Genomic DNA, 9,237 nt, shown 5'->3' with positions numbered 1-9,237 from the left:
CAGACTAGGTAATTCACAGGTGATACAGACTAGGGTGCTCTAAAATAGAAAATCTATCTAGAACTGATTTTGAATTTTAGATGCCTAGAATATGCTCTGCTCAGTAACATCAGCGTGAACTAATACCCGTAAAACCACTTACCTCCCGTACAACAGCTGTCTGCAGGGGAACTGACAGCAGCCATCTGAACCTGAGCTATCCCAGAGTGAACCTCCTGCCCCAGCAGCCCAGACCTGCCTTAGGTGCCCTCATATCTTCCAGCCCTGAGTGGGTGCCTTGGCAATAGGGCATTTTAACGACTCTCGACATTTATGTCCTGGTAACCCAATCAAGCCTTCAGGTCTAGGAGGCACTCAGAAAAGCTTGTGCCCTCTCAGGTCCACAAAACAAGCAGGAACACATCTGTGGTGTCCTGCATTTGCAAGCAAGTATGGCTCATTCCCATTCTGCATGGGCGCTATGTAGAAACGACTCCAGCACTACTCAAGTCTCTGGCTGTTGCCTTAATAAAAGTACTTATGAAATAAGCTAGACCGAGTTTTAAATCTCCCAGCTCTGGCAAACCAGAAACTTGCACAGATAGCTTTATTTTGATCCATTTTGGCCTAGCTCACACAAGAAATAGTTATTCTTTTGGGGCTATTCCCCTGAACTCCATACTGTGATAAAGACAGCCACCAGAATGCAGAAGAGATCAAAGTTTTTGTTGTGGGAATGAGCTATAGGATAATGATTGATCCACAAAAAAGAAACTATTTATATTTGCATTACACATTCCCATGCATGCCCAGAAAAACCTCTTTCAGTCACAGTAGATTTCTCTTAGACTACAACACCAACTTATTACTTTTAAGTGTGAAGCAGGGCAGAAGTGAATATAATACACCAAATGAAAATATATATACATATTCATTTATAAGTATTTCAATGAGTGTTTGTTAAGATATTCAAAAGTTCATTTGCAAACTTTTATGTTGGTTTTATTTTCTGAGGCTGGAGAAACAAGCTATTAGTTGCTCACATCTGTCTTTTCTCATTTTAAATCAAACCTCCAGCATTTCACTGGCACCATCTGAAAACATTATTGTTTTGGTGGAAATGTCACATACCTAATGGTTCTTTGGGGAGGAGCAATGACTGCTTTAGCTGAAAAAAAAATGCATGCAATAAAATTACGAAGGAATAAATGAGGACTCCCAGTCCAAAGGAATGCAAAGTCAGAGTTGTCTGTGTGGGTAGGAGAGATTCTCTGTTTATTTCTAGACAATTCACAAATCTGTTCCCACACACGGAAGGCTGCGGAGCCAGCTCAGCTCAGGAGAGTCGGTGGGTGTGCAGACCAGCCCAATAAAAATGGGAAAAGAGGCCAGGGAGGAGGATTTCCTCAACACATAGGGAAATCAAACCAAATGAAGTTACAGTTATCCCTTGTGGCAGTTGGATTTGTGCAATTGTTTATAAATTAAAGAGGATGCATTCCCATAGCTATAACTCAATGACTCCTTTGCCTGATCCCCATAGGGGAGTCTTCCCATCCCTTTCTGCAGATCGAAGCTGTTCAAACCAGTGGGCAGGAGGTGGGCAGCAAGGAAACAGTGGCGTCCCTTTCTTGACAGGTTGCTATAACCTCTTAGAGTGAGAGCCACATGTCCCACCAGCTCCCCTGACAGACAGGGAGCTAAGAAGTTACTTCCAGGAAAATGCTGAAATGAATAAAACATTTCAGGACACAGAGAGAGAAATCAGCACAGCCTGAATATGTGCAGAAAGGGCAGGTGAGAGCTGGGCTCTTCTAGGCCTCACTGCAATGCCTAGAGCCTGATTTCTAGCTCTGAGATATTGCATCTCAGAGATATTGCATATATATATGTTTATATATTGTTAATATAACCCAGCATGACAATGTGCCTTATTTTATTTTTAGACCCAGACGCACAGTTGTCTATTGGTGTGAACCAGGAGCAGTCCAGGAGTCGCCCTGGTATGGCCTCTATGAGAATCTGGCTCTTAAACACCTCATCACTCGAAATTTGAAGCATAAAAGAAGTGTGGCTCACAGCTTTTAAGCGTCTGCCAGCTGCGGCAGCCTTTGCATTTCTGCTCATTTCTGTTTATCAACACCTTTCCCACCTCTTCCTTCTATATCAAGCTGGAGGAGCCAAAATTTGCCATTTTGGACTCATCCCAGTTACAGAACTCATTCACGTTTTCTCAAGTTTAACTGCAGCTGAAGCTGTATCAGAAAAACAGCACAGGCCAGCGCTCAGTCTGTAAGCCCCTCCAGACTTTCTTTCTCTAAAACCTCAAGAGGATTCCCTGCTCAGGTAATTTAACCTAAATTAAATTAAATTAATCCTATAGATTTCCCCAAAGAGGACATCACAAATACTCTTTGGCTCAAGTCTCCACACAGAAATCAATCTGTAAACCAGCAAGGACGGAGACAAAGATATTTTTCACRGCCAACATACAGTAGCATCTCACAGAAAGCTAAATTTGCTCATTTTCAGAGCCCTCCTTTTATTAACTACATTTATTTAGAAGCCTGCATTTACTGAGGAGCTTTGAGACCTTATTTAATTTATAGATCTTGTGTAGAACAATAGCAGCAGCCTAGCCTGTGAAATGCCACTTTGTTGCTTTTCCCCACTGCTGCCCAGAAAGTGAATGCTTATGATGGTGTCTCTTTGGCTTGAATATGTCAGATGCGGACCAGGCAGGATGCTGAAGAAAGGAGCTGGTGTCCTTCACTGGCAAGGGCTGGCTCAATAAGCAGTCTGTGTTAAATTTGCTCTGTTTATAAATTCTGCAGCTCCCGCTTACAGCCATACCTGACTTGAACTTAAGGAACTATGAGTGGTGCTTCCAGGCAGATGTTTTTTTTTTTTTTTTTTTTTTTTTTTTTTTGCATAAGAAATAATGCACACAAAGCTTACAAACTCAGATTGTGCCTGATCAGTAAATGGCTCAAGTGCAAAGAGCAACCTGCTCGTTAAGCGCTTTTACAGGCTGGAGCCAGCCGAATGAGCTAAAATGTCAGGCCACGGCGGCCGCAAARGAGGGTCGGGGGCCAGGCTGCGCAGCCACAGCCCTTGGTCCCTGCCCGAGGAAGCGCACGGCAGCCTGCAGCCGCCGCAGCTCGTAACGGCGCGYGCATGCTGCACGGAGCACAGCACGGGCAGGCCACGACAGAGCGAAAACCKCACCCGCTGTCGATGGGATATAGAGCCATGCCATAAAGAAACAGAGGCTCAGATATCCACAGGAAATACTTTTGGCAGCATTTTTGGCTTAACACAGGCTGGCACAGAGCCAAGCAGCAGGGTGCTGGCTCTGGCAGCCACCCCACAGAAGGAAATGAAGGACCTCAGCGCTAAATGCCAGCATGCCATGGCTCGAGCTACAGGTAAGGCCCAACACACTTGCATTCACAATATGTGAATTAAGAACAGAGAGAGACCTGAAGTCTGGCATCTGGAACAGCCTTGTGCCCTCGGGCGGCCGGCTGCCCTGTGTTCAACCYGAGTGCAACCCAAAGGCACCTTCATCGTGAAGGTGCTGGGGTAGAGGGGACTTCTGACCTCTTCCCCATGGCAGCCACAGGAAGCACGTGTCTTATGAAAGCCCTGAGGAGACATAACAAGGATTGCTTAGGAAATGCTGGCTGCTGCTCTTTTGTTCCTTATTTCTTCRCAATTGAAAAACTTTGCTTAAATCCTTAGGGTTGGGCAAGCTGTGTTCCTCATCTTTGAACTCCTGGGTCTTCAGCCTGTGGGTCTACATTCACCTTTAATTAAATAGCATTATTTCCCCTACTTTATGGTCCTGCTTCTGGTATCAGTTTGCAAGAGGAAACAAACTCCAGCTGCRTACTCCCTGTCTCCTAATACTTACTTGTTATTAGGGCAAGGTAGGAAGACTTTGAATCATGAGTGCAGGCTCTCTCCCAGTCCAAAATTCCTCTTGGAAAGGAATTCTCAGCTTTTTTTTTATGAGGTCAAGTCCCACAGAATAAAAAGGCTGGATATCACAAATCAACAACCATGTTCTCCACTTCTGCTACCTTTCTGCACTTACACCACTCGCAGTGGCTTTGCRACATCACTCACACTAACCTTCAAAAGAATTACTACTCATATAAAAGAAAAAGTATTTCAGGAGTCTCACAGAGAATACACCAGGGGCTGATCAAGGCTGAAAATCCCTGTCTACTACATAGATCTCCTCAGTACCCAGGTGAGACCTAAAGCAGTCATCTCATGCCACATGTATCCAGACAGCAGCAGGCCTCACCTCAGRTGGTCTCTGGTTTCTGACATTACAGAGCTCAGCTGAATTCAGTTGTGCTTCTCTTCTTCAGAAATATACCACTTGTGTTAATCACAATCTATATAGATTTGATTTCCTTCCCTTGAACCTCACAGATGGAATGCTTTACTTGGAATCGGCTTGGAGAACGTTCTGCTGCATGAATCCATCTGGAATACCTTGCTTTGCTCTTGACRTGGTGGTGAAATGCCTTTTATGTTGTTACTTTTCTAGGAATCTTTCAAATAAAAAGTTGAAATAAATAAAGCGTGTTAGATCTGGGGTCAACCAGTTTGCTCCAGTTTTGCTGTGGTATAGCTGAGATTTGATGCAGCATTTATTATTCATACAAATATTTAATRTTGTATACTTACCTTGGCTTTAATTGTTTAGCAATAAAAGATATTCTTTCATTGCTTTGTACCATCYGGTTAAGATAGTTATTTCTAAATATTATTGACTTGCTGCCTCTAGTTTCTCATRTACGTAAAGTGCAATTTGAGTCTACAGCTCACAGAATTTCCACAGAATAGTCTATTCACTCCTGAGGACACACAGTTTTATCACTTTGCCTGTCTTTCAGCCTGGAATACCATACAGATAATGCCATTACTGCTGCCATTAGCTGGTTCAGTGTTTACTGTGCCTCTTGAGCTTCAGCCAAAGTGATCCAGCTTTTCTGTTGTTACAAGCTGGATGTCAGCCTCAGGACACCTATTCCAATGTGCTGGACCTGCCTAAAAACGCAAGGGTAGGACAGGAATGACCTATTCCACTCCCTGCAGGAATTACGTCCACCGAGGCAACATGCATGTGACTTTTAGGACTGGAGTCCTATAATCTATAATCCTCTCATAATTCATAATCCCTGGCATAAAGGATAGCCACTGCCTTTTTCTTTCTGCTATCACAGCAGCCTTACTTCATCATATTTCACTGTACCTGCTGAAAAACAGGCAATTAGGGAAACATGCTTGTGGTTTCTGGGGAGGCAGCGTCAGTTCATGGGCCAGATCTGCCACATAGCTTGCTAGTGAACAGCACTGATGATAACAAGGGAGCTGAAGGCATCCTTGTGGCAATGCATTGCTGTGTTAACAAGAAATAGCTCTTACATAGTCGCTTTTCTTCCCAAACAGCAAAATGACTGAAGCAGATCATCATGACTCCCATCCCCAGTTTACAGATGGCAAAACCAAGGTAGAGATTTCTCAGTGATCAGCGCAAAGTYACTGAGTAAATAAGCTACAGAGTCAGAAGCAGATCCCAAATGCAATGCCCTGTGTACCRAGCTAAAAAGCCCATTGATTGCCCACAGCTTCCTTTCAGCTCTGTGAGAGGTAATAGCAGGTTCCTCCCAGAGGAGATGGCTCCTAGCACTCAGGAACAGACATCAGTGCAGCCAATCAACATCACCTTGGTCCATACCCATGTCTAGGCCTGCCAGAGTCAACAGAAACACTGAGTACTATTTGCAAATAAAGAATGWAGAAGATGAAACATGTAGAAGGTGCCTGCAACCTTCTACAGCCCCTGCAACAACCTTGGCTCGCAGTGTTCACTCGCACAAAGCATTGCCTCTAATTCCTCACTGAAGGCTACATRGGTGTCTGAGATTGCATTTGCTAGATGCATCATGTGTCATCTGACAGGAGATTTCAGTAACATCAGATTTTCCTGCAAYTTTTGCAATTAGGCTTTCTGGGTGACAAAGCCTTACAGAGTGCAGTTTTGAGGTGAGGAGGAAAGAGARGGTGGCTGAGGTGTCATCACAGAAAATACTGCTAAGTGGACTTCGAGAAGTTAGCTAGCCACCCTCCTGCCCCAGAGTAACTTCTAATATGCATGTCATTCCTGACATATATGACTTTTCTGATAGTGATCCCCTTTCCCTTTTTTCTAAGCAGCACATTGCAGTTCTTAACTAGCCTTTTGGTTATAAAATCTCTGCTGATGTCAAGTCTGCAGTTTAACCTCATTGCTTCCTGTCCACTCACAAATGGATTTGGAGAAAAGATCCTTTCTTTTGGTAGGTACTACATTGTTGTCATGTCCAGCCCTGGTACAATATTCAACATTCTTTATTGCTGCATTATACTGTGTAGCAAAGTAATTAGAGGAATGATTTATATAATCTTCCCATTGTTGTTATAATATAGTTAATTTTTGCAATTCAGGCTATTGCTATGATTATTATTTTGGACTCAGTAGTGGGCAGTTTCTTAAATCATCACTTGYTCACTAAGAACTGGACCAACTCCACCAGTTTATCACATGAAAACCAATATATTAAGCAAATAAGAAATTTCAAGGACTGTCTAGAAGACATGCAGCTAGGARGAGTATTCCTTTTATTGTACCTTCATTTCTCATAAAGTTCGAACAGCCATCACAGGAAATAAATGTAAAGGCATCTCAGGAAGTCATTTAATCCAGTCTCCTGCTCCAGGGCTGAATSTGAACTACTAATTTAAAAGAAATAATGAAAAGCAACCTAGTGTATTACTTTCTTCCTGAGTCACCTAAAATTTTTTTCTTTGAAGGATTCCAAAGCTTTGATAAACACAAGCTTACCCTTACAAAAGCCATCTCTTTTTTTTTTCTAGAAATCCTAAAACTGTGCTTTTCCTCCTACTGAATGGACTCTTTGACACTGAAAACTTCATTATACAATCAGTTCTGTATTAAGACTGTGAAAACCTAGTGGTCTTGCATAGCAGTATCCTTAAACTACAAGTCACAGCCAAGTCCTGAAGAGGCCAGAGAGCACACTGTAGCAGAGAGATCAGTGTGAGGGAGCTGCAGGTCATGTTACAGAATTTCAGCGCCAAATACTTGTGTCCACACAATTGATATGAATTAACTTTTAGAAGGGTCCTCATCTTCCCTGCACTGAAGAAACGAAAAGGGCATCTAGTGAGAAGTATGGAAGGAGMCATCACATGTGGCCGCCTGACATGTTATGTTCCTATCACCCACCACTTGTTAATCAATGTGGAAAATAAACCTTGGAGCCAATGTCTTTTAAACCATGATCAGAGACAAGTGCACAAACTGCCTGAAATTCTGACAATGAAATTGTCCATGGAAGGGTAGAGGAAAAAACTATTGCAGTCTTYGTGCCAGGATCAAACACTTGTTCACCAGGGCCAGAACCATGAGAAGAGAATCAGACTGCCGTCGATGGAAAATCCTTCATTTGGAGCTCAGTGGAGCAAACCAACCGGTTAGTGCCCTCCTGCTGAGGGAAGCTGAGGTGGGTGCAGGTTCCTTGCAGTCCCTGCCTTGCTCAGCTGTTTCAGCCCCTTCTGCCAAACCCTTCACAAGATGGGGCTGCAGAAAACAGATCAACTCCAGGGGGCACATGAGAACCCATGTGGACTTCATTCTTTTAGCCTGTGCATTTCCAGTCTCAGTCTGGGGGTTTTACAGGGAACAAAGAATTTCAATGCTTCCTGAGGAAATGGAACAAAAAATACAAGGGATTTATCCAGGAAACTTTCCATTGCTTCCAATTATACCAGTTAGTCTAGTAAATGATTGTTTCTCTGTGCAAACTCTCTTCCATCATGAACAATTGAACTAACATTATTACTATGACTATGATTTATAGCATAGCTTTAGAGTTCTTTRCTATTACTATTGCTCTATTACTGTAGAAATTAAAAGGCAAACAAATTGATTATCACCTTGCTGGTACTTATCATCAGGTGGTTGTGACTGTTCAGATTGCTTCCCAAAGCCAACAAGAAGTACATTAAATGAGAACAAAAGTATTGTTAAAAAAAACAAAAGTTGCATTAAGCCCTCATGATACAGATCAGCTAAATTCAGTAATACCTTAGAGATCATGACCTCTGAGTCCCCAGCTAGGGCCATTACAATTTTATCTTATCATCACTGTATATCCAAATAAATCAGTGTGTGCCACAAAAACACACCAATTAGCATTTCCTTTCCAAAGGATGCTTTATTGTTTTTGTTGCTTTAACAGCACATTCCCTAATTGTTTTAGCTGGATATCCAGGAGTAGTGATTAGATTTTAAAGACTTCTGGGATGAGGTAGGTTCCTACATATCAATTTTTCCAGCTGTGTTAACAAACGGAGGTAAAACAGATGGGTGGCAGATACAAGGCTCAAAGCACTGCAGTGCTTGGGTCATCAATTAACACCTTCCAAAGTTATGAATGCCTTAATAAAGTGAACTTTCACATCTCATGAAGAGCAGCAGGAGTTCATTATAATTGTGACACTCTCACACTGAGCAGTAAAGGGGAAAATCTATTCTGCAGGGCACAAGCTCATGTCATCCAACCTTTCTGATTGTTGCAACATGTTCTACTTTCATGGCTGCGAGTCCCCAGACTTGAGTAAATTTATCTTTGATTTGTCAGGTACTGTGTCTAATGGCTRTTCCTTTTCATTTGAAGTGAGCAGACTCAAGTTTTGACTTTCCCAAGCATTAATAACATTTGCTGAAAACGCAAGTAGAGAGACATAATGTAAACTTTACAACCAGAGCTAAACTAAGCTAAGGTCAATCAGATTTGTGAAGTCCATCAGGAAAGTAGTACGATTTTTGTTTACGTCCTCTCCTACTATTTCAAGGAATTTAGAGAGGGTGTTTATCTTTTTTTCTGCATTAGTAGAAACATTTTGATGATGAGATCTTACAGAGTACACTAGTGATAATCTGATCTTGTTGTAGGGAGTACAAAATAGCCACTGCAATACCATATTTCAACACTAGGCCCACAAAGGCTAAACTCTGAAGAGACACAGGGAGAGGTAAGCAGCAGATAAAAATTGGTTGACAAGTCCAGCCCTTGCAGTTTAAGAACAGAGTCCTCTACTGTGCCCTTTGGCACAGATGCATGTCGGAAGAGTGAGCTTCAAATATCACCTACAGTAGGAAACACCATGTAA

At 42.4% G+C, this 9,237-nt stretch overlaps 1 pseudogene; it reads left to right on the top strand.

Moving 5' to 3' along the window:
• Window positions 1-3,034: 3,034 nt before the first annotated feature.
• LOC146602030 (uncharacterized) overlaps window positions 3,035-9,237 on the top strand; it is a 167,112-nt pseudogene continuing 160,909 nt past the window's right edge.

Source organism: Rhea americana, unplaced genomic scaffold, assembly GCF_003343005.1.
Source record: "Rhea americana isolate MKP2758 unplaced genomic scaffold, rheAme1 scaffold_0, whole genome shotgun sequence".
NCBI lineage: Eukaryota > Metazoa > Chordata > Aves > Rheiformes > Rheidae > Rhea > Rhea americana.
The sequence above is the reverse complement of the archived record's forward strand: the minus strand, read 5'-3'. Positions and strand labels throughout refer to the sequence as shown.